Raw genomic sequence first — 12,347 nt, 5'->3', positions numbered from 1 at the left:
CTACTCAAGTGGGTCCCTGACCCCCATGCCTCCTGACGGGGAGACACCTCCCAGCAGGGTTCAACAGACACCTCATAAAAAAGAGCTCCGGCTGGCATCTGGCAGGTGTCCCCCTGGGACGAAGCTTCCAGAGGAAGGAGCAGGTAGCAAGCTTTGCTATTCTGCAGCCTCCACTGGTGATACCCAGGCAAACAGGGTTTGAAATGGACCTCCAGCAAACTCCAGCAGACCTGCAGCAAAGGGGCCTGATTGTTAGAAGGAAAACTAACAAACATAAAGCAATAACATCAACATAAACAAAAAGGACACCCAGGCAAAAACCCCATCCAAAAGTCATCAGCATCAAAGATCAAAGGCAGATAAATCCACGAAGATGAGGAAAAACCACCAAAAAAAGGCTGAAATATCCAAAAACCAGAATACCTCTTCTCCAAAGGATCACAACTCCTCACCAGCAAGGGAACAAAACCGGACAGAAAATGAGTACGACAAACTGACAGAAGGCTTCAGAAGGTGGGTAATAACAAACTCCTCCGAGCTAAAGGAGCATGTTCTAACCCAATGAAAGGAAGCTAAGAACCTTGATAAAAGGTTACAGGAATGGCTAACTAGGATATCCAGGTTAGAGAAGAATATAAATGACCTGATGAAGCTGGAAAACACAGATGAGAACTCCGTGAAGCATACACAAGTATCAATAGCCAAATCGAGCAAGCAGAAGAAAGGATATCAGAGACTGAAGATCAACTTAATGAAATAAAGCAAGACAACAAGACGAGAAAAAATAATGAAAAGGAACGAACAAAGACTCCAAGAAATATCAGACTATGTGAAAAGACCAAACCTACGATTGATTAGTGTACCTGAAATTGACAGGGAGAATGGAACCAAGTTGGAAAACACACTTGAGGATATTATCCAGGAGAACTTCTCCAACCTAGCAAGAAAGGCCAACATTCAAATTCAGGAAATACAGAGAACACCAAAAAGATACTCTTCGAGAAGATCAACCCCAAGACACATAATCATCAGATTTACCAAGGTTAAAATGAAGGAAAAAATGTTAAGGGCAGCCAGAGAGAAAGGTTAGGCTACCTACAAAGGGAAGCCCATCAGACTAACAGCAGATCTCTCTGTAGAAACGCTACAAGCCAGAAGAGAGTAAAGGCCAATATTCAACATTCTTAAAGAAAATAAGTTTCAACCCAGGATTTCATATCCAGTCAAACTAAGCTTCATAAGCAAAGGAGAAATAAACTCCTTTACAGAAAAGCAAATGCTGAGAGACTTTGTCACCACCAGGCCTGCCTTACTGAAGGAAGAGCTACTGAAGGAAGCACTAAATATGAAAAGGAAAAACAGGTACCAGCCACTACAAAAACATACCAAAATATAAACCAACAACACTATGAAGAAACTGCATCAACTAATGTGCAAAATAAACATCTAGCATGATGACAGATCAAATTCACACATAACAATATTAACCTTAAATGTAAATGGGCTAGATGCCCCAATTAAAAGACACAGACTGGCAAATTGGATAGAGTCAAGACCATTGGTGTGCTGTATTCAGGAGACGCATCTCACATACAAAGACACGCATAGGTTCAAAATAAAAGGATGGAGGAATATTTACCAAGGATATGGAAAGCAAAAAAAAAGCAGGGGTTGCAATCCTAGTCTCTGACAAAACAGACTTTAAACCAAAAAACATAAAAAAGACAAAGAAATGCATTACATAATGGTAAAGAGGTCAATTCAACAGGAAGAGCTAACTATCCTAAATATATATGGACCCAATACAGAGCACCCAGATTCATAAAGCAAGTTCTTACAGACCTACAAAGAAACTTAGACTCCCCACACAGTAATAGTGGGAGACTTTAACATCTCACTGTCAATATTAGACAGATCAATGAGACAGAAAATTAACAAGGATATTCAGGACTTGAACTCAGCTCTGGACCAAGCGGACCTAATAGACATCTACAGAACTCTCCACCCCAAATCAACAGAATATACATTCTTTTCAGCACCACATTGCACTTATTCTAAAATCCACCACATAATTGGAAGTAAAACATTCCTCAGCAAATGCAAAAGAACGGAAATAATAACAAACAGTCTCTCAGACCACAGTGCAATCAAATTAGAATTCAGGATTAAGAAACACACTCAAAACTGCACAACTACCTGGAAACTGAACAACCTGCTCCTGAATGACTATTACATAAATAACAAAATTAAGGCAGAAATAAGTAAGCTCTTTGAAACCAATGAGAACAAAGGCACAACATACCAGAATCTCTGGGACACATTTAAAGTAGTGTTTACAAGGAAATTTATAGCACTAAATGCACACAGGGGAAAGCAGGACAGTTCTAAAATCGACACCCTAACATTGCAATTAAAAGAACTAGAGAAGCAAGAGCAAACAAATTTGAAAGCTAGCAGAAGACAAGAAATAACTAAGATCAGAGCAGAACTGAAGGAGATAGAGACAGGAAAAACCCTTCAAAAAAAAAAAATCAATCAATCCAGGAGCTGGTTTTTTGAAAAGATTAACAAAATAGACAGACTGCTAACCAGACTAATAAAGAAGCAAAGACAGAAGAATCAAATAGACACAATAAAAAATGATAAAAGTGATATCACCACTGATCCCACAGAAATACAAACTACCATCAGAGAATACTATAAATACCTCTATGCAAATAAACTAGAAAATCTAGAAGGAATGGATAAATTCCCGGACACATACGCTCTCCCAGGACTAAACCAAGAAGTCAAATCCCTGAATAGACCAATAACAAGTTCTGAAATTGAGGCAGTAATTAACAGCCTACCAACCAAAAAGAGCCCGGATGGCTCAGAGCCGAATTCTACCAGAGGTACCATTCCTTCTGAAACTATTCCAAACAATAGAAAAAGAAGGACTCCTCCCTAACTCGTTTTATGAGGCCAGCATCTCCCTGATACCAAAACCTGGCAGAGACACAACAAAAAAAGAAAATTTCAGGCCAAAATCCCTGATGAACATGGATGCAAAAATCCTCAATAAAATTCTGGCAAACTGAATCCAGCAGCACATCAAAAAGCTTATCCATCATGATCAAGTGGGCTTCATCCCTGGGATGCAAGGTTGGTTCAACATATGCAAATCAATAAACATAATCCATCACATAAACAGAACCAATGACAAAAATCACATGATTATCTCAATAGATGCAGAAAAGGCCTTCAATAAAATTCAACACCCCTTCAGGCTAAAAACACTCAATAAACGAGGTACTGATGGAATATATCTCAAAATAATAAGAGCTATTTATGGCAAACCCATAGCCAGTGTCATACTGAATAGGCAAAAGCTGGAAGCATTAACTTTGAAAAATGGCACAACACAAGGATGCCCTCTCTCACCACTCCTATTCAACATAGTACTGGAAGTTCTGGCCAGGGCAATCAGGTAACAGAAAGAAATAAAGGGTATTCAAACAGGAAGAGAGAAAGTCAAATTGTCTCTGTTTGTAGTTGACATCAGTGTATATTTGGAAAACCCCATCGTCTCAGCCCCAAATCTCCTTAAGCTGATAAGCAACTTCAGCAAAGTCTCAGGATACAAAATCAATGTGCAAAAATCACAAGCATTCCTATACACCAATAACAGATAAACAGAGAACCAAATCGTGAGTGAACTCCCTTTCACAACTGCTACAAAGAGAATAAAATACCTAGGAATACAACTTACAAGAGATGTGAAGGACCTCTTCAAGGAGAACTACAAATTACTGCTCAAGAAAATGAAAGGACCCAAACAAATGGAAAAACATTCCATGCTGATAGGAAGAATCAATATCATGAAAATGGCCATACTGCCCAAAGTAATTTATAGATGCAATGCTAAACCCATCAAGCTACCATTGACTTTCTTCACAGAATTAGAAAAAAAAAACTGCTTTATATTTCATACGGAACCAAAAAAGACCCATAGCCAAGACAATCCTAAGCAAAACGAACAAAGCTGGAGGCATCTTACTACCTGACTTCAAACTATACTACAAGGCTACAGTAACCCAAAACAGCAGGGTACTGGTACCAGAACAGATACATAAACCAATGGAACAGAACAGAGGCCTCAGAAATAACGCCATACATCTACAATCTTCTGATCTTTGACAAACCAGACAAAAACAAGCAATGGGGAAAGGATTCCCTATTTAATAAATGGTGTTGGGAAAACCAGTTAGCCATATGCAGAAAACTGAAACTGGACCCCTTCCTTACACCTTATACAAAAATTAACTCAAGATGGAAGACTTAAATGATAAGACATAAAACCATAAAAACCCTAGAAGAAAACCTAGGCAAAACCATTCAGGACATAGGTATGGGCAAAGACTTCATGACTACAACACCAAAAGCAATGGCAACAAAAGCCAAAATTGACAAATGGGATCTAATTAAACTAAAGACCTTCTGCACAGCAAAAGAAACTATCATCAGAGTGAACAGGCAACCTACAGAATGGGAGAAAATTTTGCAATCTATCCATATGACAAAGGGCTAATATCCAGAATCTACAAGGAACTTAAATAAATTTACAAGAAAAAACAAATGACCCCATCAGAAAGTGGGCAAAAGATATGAACAGAGACTTCTCAAAAGAAGACATTTATGTGGCCAACAAACATACCAAAAAAAGTTCATCATCACTGGTCATTAGACAAATGCAAATCAAAACCACAATGAGATACCATCTCACGCCAGTTAGAATGACAATCATTAAAAAGTCAGGAAACAACAGATGCTGGAGAGGATGTGGAGAAATAGACACTTCCACACTGTTGGGAGTGTAAATTAGTTCAACCACTGTGGAAGACAGTGTGACAATTCCTCAAGGATCTATCTAGAACCAGAAATACCATTTGATCCAGCAATCCCATTACTGAGTATATACCCAAAGAATTATAAATCATTCTACTATAAAGGCACACGCACACGTATGTTTACTGCAGCACTATTTACAATACCAAAGACTTGGAACCAACCCAAATGCCCATCAATGATAGGCTGGATAAAGAAAATGGCACATATACACCACGGAATACTATGCAACCATAAAAGAGTATGAGTTCATGTCCTTTGCCGGGACATGGATGAAGCTAGAAACCATCATTCTCAGCAAACTAGCACAGGAACAGAAAACCAAACACCACATGTTCTCGCTCATAAGTGGGAGCTGAACAATGAGAACACATGGACCCAGGGAGGGGAACATCTCACATTGGGTGGGGGGCAAGGGGATGGATAGCATTAGGAGAAATACCTAATGCATGCAAGGCTTCAAATCTAGATGACAGGTTGATGCGTGCAGCAAACCACCATGGCACATGTATACCTATGTAACAAACCTGCACGTTCTGCACACGTATCCCCAGAACTTAAAGTATTTAAAAAAAAAAAAAAAAAAAAAGAGACAAGAAAAACAACCCCATTAAAAAGTGGGCAAAGGACATGAAAAGACACTTATCAAAAGACATTCATGCAGCCAACAAACCTAAGAAAAAAAGCTCAACATCACTGATCATTGGAGAAATGAAAATCAAAACCACAATGAGATACCCTCTCACGTCATTCACAATGGCAATTATTACCAAGTTAAGAAACAGGCCAGGCGCAGTGGCTCATGCCTGTAATCCCAGCACTTTGGGAGGCCGAGGTGAGTGGATTATGAGGTCAGGAGTTTGAGACCAGCCTGGCCAGCATGGTGAAACCCCATCTTTACTAAAAGTACAAAAACTCAGCCAGGCATGGTGGTGCACACCTGGGGTCCTAGCTACTCAAGAGGCTGATACAGGAGAATTGCTTGAAATCGGCAGGCGGAGGTTAAAGTGAGCCAAGTTAGTGCCATTGCACTCCAGCCTAGGCAACAGAGCAAGACTCCATCTCAAAAAAAAAAAAAAAGAAATAAAGAAACAACAGATGCTGGTGAGGGTGAGGTTGTGGAGAGACAGGAAGGCTTTTATACGGTTGGTGGAAATGTAAATTGGTTCAATCATTGTGGAAGACAGGGTGGCAATTCCTCAAAGAGCTAGAACTAGAAATGCCATTTGACCCAGCAATTCCATTATAGAGTATATACTCAAAGGAATATAAATCATTATATTATAAAGATACATGCATGCCTATGTTCACTGCAGCACTATTCACAATAGCAAAGACAAGGAATCAACCCAAATGCCCATCAGTGATAGACTGGACAAATAAAATGTGGCACATATATACCATGGAACACTATCCAGCCATAAAAAGGGATGAGATCGGCCGGGCGCGGTGGCTCAAGCCTGTAATCCCAGCACTTTGGGAGGCCGAGACGGGCGGATCATGAGGGCAGGAGATCGAGACCATCCTGGCTAACACGGTGAAACCCTGTCTCTACTAAAAAATACAAAAAACTAGCCGGGCGAGGTGGCGGGCGCCTGTAGTCCCAGCTACTCGGGAGGCTGAGGCAGGAGAATGGCGGGAACCCGGGAGGCGGAGCTTGCAGTGAGCCGAGATCCGGTCACTGCGCTCCAGCCTGGGCGACAGAGCAAGACTCCGTCTCAAAAAAAAAAAAAAAAAAAAAAAAAAGGGATGAGATCATGTCTCAATGATCAATGGATGGTGCTGGAAGCCATTATCCTCAGCAAACTAACACAGAAACAGAAAACCAAATACCACATGCTCTCACTTATAAATGAACAATGAGGACACATGGACACAGGGAGGGAAACAACACACCCTGGGGCCTTTCACAGAGTGGAGTTGTGGGGAGGGGAGCATTAGGAAAGATGGCTAATGTATGCTGGGCTTAATACCAAGGTGGTGGGTTGACAGGTGCAGCAAACCACCATAGCACATATTTACCTATGTAACAAAGCTGCCCATCCTGCATATGTACCCTGGAGTTTAAAATTAAAATTAAATAAATAAATAAAAGTCCTTCAATCCCTAATAGAAAAAATTTGGTATCTGTTAACATCACCTTTTCAAATCCTAACCAGGAGTTCCATTTTTTATAACATTGATTAAAGTACATAATGTTACTCTTAGAGAAACACCTTAGAAGAAAAATATGCAGATCCATTTGAGAAAAAAGACATGTTCTCCTGTTGTCTTTAAATTATAGCAATGACCTTAGTAACAGAAAAGAAATTCATTTCCTAAATTTAGACACTGCTTCTCCAAACTTCTCACAACCATAAGAACACCAAAGAAAGGCATGAGAAACTAACAAACTATAATGAGCTTGTCCATTATTATTTGAGGGGAATGGAATGGAGATGATTTAGAAATGGTTTTTGCTTTTGGCAGCTCTAAGTTCAGTTCCTAGAAAACTGTCAGTTGCTAATAAAGAATCTCAGAACTCTAACAAGCGCTATCACCGTGTTATAAAAAAACCAAACAAACAAAACACAAGATATGCTTTTTGGTGACAAAATCTCTTGAGTTTCTTAACATTATGGGGTAAAAGTGCTGAGTTTAACAGGTCTTTTTGGCCCTATAAATCACAGTACATGCTATAAATCATCCTCTTAATACTAATGTATCAATCTTCATCATAATTCATTTGGTAAACAGGAGAATTCTGCAAAGTATTGAAAACTGCAAAGTTCTGAGCCAGCAACAAATTAGATTTCCGCCCACACGGTGGTTAATCAGTTCCATGTAGAGAGAGAAAGGAAACTGGATATAATGATTCTAAAAGCATTTTAAAGAATGTATTAGTGAACAAATCCTGAATGTCTGACACCTCAATGATTTCCTGAAAGCACCAGTGAACCATGCAGTGTATATCCCAGTTAGAATGTTCAGCAATCAGGGGTTACAGAGTATACCAGTACAACAGCATATATACAAGCCACACACAACACCTCACAGAAGCTCAGAAGCCATCCCACACCTTTGACTCTAATCCTCCTCCTGCAAAAATACAAGAAAAAATATGACAATGGACGTGTGAACACAAAACTGAACAGAAAAGGGAAGTTGTTAGCTTAGATATGAGACATAAGAAAAATTATGTTCCAGAATCTTTTTAAATCAAAAGGCATTGTGGGAGGCCCCCAAGATTCCCACTCCCTGGTGTACCTGCCCTGTATAATCCTCCCCCATCAAGTGTGGATGGGACTGTGAACAGGACGAAAAAAAGTCCTGTGACGAGAGTACATTCAATGACAAACATGAATGGATTCTGCAGATGTAACTAAGGTCCCCCATCAGTTGGTTCTGAGCTTATCAAAAGGGAGATTATCGTGAATGGGTTGGACTTCAAAGGTGAGTTCTTAGAAAAACTAGCCCCTTCCTAACAAGATCTGAAGTGTGGGAGATTCTCCTGCTGGATCTGAAGAAACAAAATTTCATGTTGTAAAAGGGCCTATGGAGGGGGCCACATGGCAAGGACCTGAGAGCAGCCTCTAGAAGTCAAGTGTGTTCACCATCCGATCGCTAACAAGAAACAGGACCCTCAGTCATACTGCCACAAGGAAACGCCATCTGCCAACCGCCCTGTGCATTTGGAAGAGGACTCCAGCCTCAGATGAGATCACAGTCCCTGCAACACCTTGACTGCCGCTGTGTGAAACACTGAACAGAGAACTTGGCCACGCGGTCCTCAGACTGCTGCTTTAGAGACCCATGAGATCATCAATATATGTTACCTTAAACCACTAAAGTTGTGGTAATTCATTACACAGCAACAGAAAGCTAACAATTATCTACTGCACCTCTAGACGTTCCCCTGTGTGATCGTGATGTTACATGACACTTGAAGTTACTCATTTCAATGGAGTGAAAAATGTGGGACATTCTAGTTAAGCGATCTTGACTGGCAGTTAAAGTTTCAGAAATCCTACAGTGTTTTCTGACTGACAGCCTAATCTTACCTGGAAGGCATCTTGCTGATTATCTGATCCAGCCACCTCACTTTCTAGCCAAGACTAAGACAGGAAGCTAGCCTCCCCAGGTTCACAAGGCTAATGAGCAGCAGAGGACGAGCCACAGCCCAGTTCCTCCAGCACCATTAGCTGTTCCCTCAGAAGTCTTTCCTTAAAGGTGGCTGCTCCTTAAAGATACAAGCAGTTGTGCTTGACTAGAGAGGGAGAGAGAAGTGTATCTCCTCTCTGATACTGTAGTAAAATGGCCATAAAATAAATACCGCATGCTTTAGAAAAGTGGAGTATAAAGCCAATATTTCAAAGGATTCAAAGACTAAAAGCAACATTAAAGATGTCAACAGTGACTAGACCATGATAACTACTATATAATGTCTTCTGCATCTTTCTACCTCCCAGGGGACATTCAAATTGTCACTACTCAGGGGAGGTGCTCCTGGCATCTAGTGGGTAGAGGCCAGGGATGCTGCTACACAGCCTGGAATGCATAGGGGGGTCCTCTTAAACTCTGCTTTAAGGAATCAGTTATCTCTCTTTATCCCTGCTTAACCCCTAGCACTGGGACACTGAACACATGGCATGCCCCACCTGTGCTCCCCTTACACACTCAGAAGGCAAAGCTCTCCCATACCCCAATTGTCTTTGGCTTGGGCTTTAATCACTTATCTTTGGTTTGAACTTAAATATGGGCTAAACTTTTCACCATGTTGTATCCAGCTCTAATACACAAGCACACCTGCTCAGCTCAATGTTCCTTCTGACAGACAAAGCCAAGACACTATTATGCATACTTGATTTTAACAAATCTATGTTTTACACATGGATCAAAATCTGGTGACCTACCAGCAAAGGAATAGTGGAGTATGAGTATATAGAACACATAGTGGAGAACCACTGCTTACTCTAAACTGCTGGCAGCAAATAAGTATTACATGGCCCAAACAAATGATATCGATGACTAGAATGAGAAAAGTGTCAAAACAACAGGAAGTGGCAGGGACTCTGATGAAATAGAGAGCACAGTTTCTGTCAAAACAGGAAGCCGCTCTGTTCTAGACAATTACTGCCATGCAGAAATGTAGGCCCACTATGACCAGATATCCAGATTGTCCAAGAAAACTTGGGTATCTGAAGTTGTATATGAAACCACTCAATTTTAACATGTTAGCTTATAGTTTTCAAAAACCTTGAGTCCAACATTTTGGGTCACCTCTTTGAAATTTATGGTCTAGAGATTTTAAGAGCAAATGAAGAGGTGCCAAGTGGGCAAATTCAGAGGGAGACAAGTTCAGGATATACTCTGTACAACAGATGGAGTATTAGAGACACGGGATAAAGCTAAATGATAGGCCTTGGATGAGGCCAACAAGTTTCAGAAGAGCTGCTAGTGATATTATCATCATTATTATCATCACAACAATAATCATAAATCATAACATTTATATAGAACTATATATCAGGCACTGTCCTAAGCACTTCATATGTATGAACACATGTAATTTTCCCGACAACCTCATGAGGTTGGTATTACTGTTACTCTCATCTTACAGAGGTAGAAAATAAGACAGTTTAAATAACTTGCTTAAAGCCACATGGCTAAGTACTGGAGCTGAAATTTGAACCCAGACAGGCAGCAACCCTCGGAGTCCATGTTTCTAATCATCCCCATCAAAATTCTAATGCTTGTATCTGTAGCCTTTTAGCTCTGTATCTCTCTGTAACTACACATAAAATATGTTCCATCCACCTGAGTTCTTAATGATAACATGTAGACAGGAAAAGACTAAAACAACGCTCAAGGTACTCTGTCTAAACACGTACAGAAATGGAAGCATTTTTCCCAAATGAAAATGTCAGCCTCTGCTCTCTATAAATTATGTTTGCCTAGTAGGTTTCAGTACTTCTTGTTAAAGCTTTACTTTCCAATGATATTCTTGGCTTCTGCTTACATAAAAATACTAACAAACAGATGCAGAAATCACACTCTCTAGCATGTAAGTCAAAAGGCATAGACGAATTGGTTGTGTCCTCCAACCAGAGTGGGAACTGTGGCAAACAATTCTAAAGCCCATCAAAGATGTAACGCATGAACTTGTCCTACACACTGTGGCAGCGTTATTACAAAAATTCTTTTAAAAGTCTGTATAAAAATCCGTAACAACTTGGCAAGCAAAATTACACTTCAAAGCAGCTAGTATGTAAATTAACTTTACATTTCACTTCATTTTAAAACAAGAGACCTTGTTATAACAAACTCAGGGAAACTGGCAATTTTGAGTTGAATGTTAAAAAGAAAAGCAAATTTTCGCCTTTGTATGAGCTCTGCTATTTGTTATCCTTCATGAACCCTGTCTTCCATTTCAGGATCCAATTCTTTGAGGATAGAATGAGTTCTATCATTTTATTCCAGCAGGTCAAACATTGGTCCAATATTATAAAAATGCAGACTTTATTTAGACATAAAAAGCAACAAAGTATTTTCAATGCCATAATTCCCAAATCTGCTTAGAAATCCAAACAAAATGTAATCTTTAAGTAGAATTTTAAATTGTGTTGGAAAAACTAAAAAACTTTGCACATACAGAAGCATAAATACAGATTAACAAGTGAATTTAACAAGATACTAAAATGTAATACACATGTGTTAGCAATCATTTTGAAGAAAGCACTAAAAATATCAGTACTAGTCCACCTCCCTTTAATATATGCTACAGTCTAAAATATTTATATTTCCTTCTTTCTAGAAAATTATACTGCTCAAACTTTTTTACATGAAGCAAAAATGAAAAAGTCTATCTCAAAGTGCTATGCAAATATGCAGAAACCCTGACATTATCTCTAGGAGGATGTATGTAAATCCTCATTCTGTTATGGATCTTAAAAACAGAAAACAAGCATCAGCGACATCACCACTGAAGGACTCTTTTAAAAAGTAGTTTTAAGATTTTAATTGTTCAAAGTTGTTTAAGATGAATAGGAAAAGATAATTTGAAATATATGCAAAGAACAAGAAATTGTACTTGTGGCTAAATCAATTATTTCCTTTGGAAAAGAATAAAGTTCAAATCATATTGCCAATGTCACTAGAACTAAAATCTGGCCATTACAAAAGGTCTCCCAAACTGCAGTCAATGGTGTGCTCACTTCAAGTAATATTGGTAATGGCTAAATTCCAATATAACACCAAAAAAAAAAAAAAAAAAAAAAAAAAAAACCCTAGCCTAGAAGTCCACTGGAGTTCACTGTAACAGGATTTAAGCTATAATTAAATTTGATTAGCTTGGTTCAAACCTCAAGTTCAAAAGAATTATCAGCATGAATGGATGAAAAGCCCTTTTACACGGGCATTTTGAAAATATGAAAAGGGCTGACACAGCAAGCTTCAAAGACTTTAAAAGCAATTGACCCTTC

The 12,347-nt window shown here is 39.2% G+C and overlaps 1 protein-coding gene across 7 annotated transcripts in view; it reads right to left on the bottom strand.

The window, feature by feature from the left end:
- The window catches only part of SLC25A26 (solute carrier family 25 member 26), a 161,897-nt gene that overhangs the window by 73,029 nt on the left and 76,521 nt on the right, over window positions 1-12,347 (bottom strand). The window lies entirely within an intron of this gene.

This window comes from Macaca thibetana, chromosome 2 (assembly GCF_024542745.1).
Source record: "Macaca thibetana thibetana isolate TM-01 chromosome 2, ASM2454274v1, whole genome shotgun sequence".
NCBI lineage: Eukaryota > Metazoa > Chordata > Mammalia > Primates > Cercopithecidae > Macaca > Macaca thibetana.
Note: the sequence above shows the minus strand (reverse complement) of the source record. Positions and strands in the feature narration are given on the sequence as shown.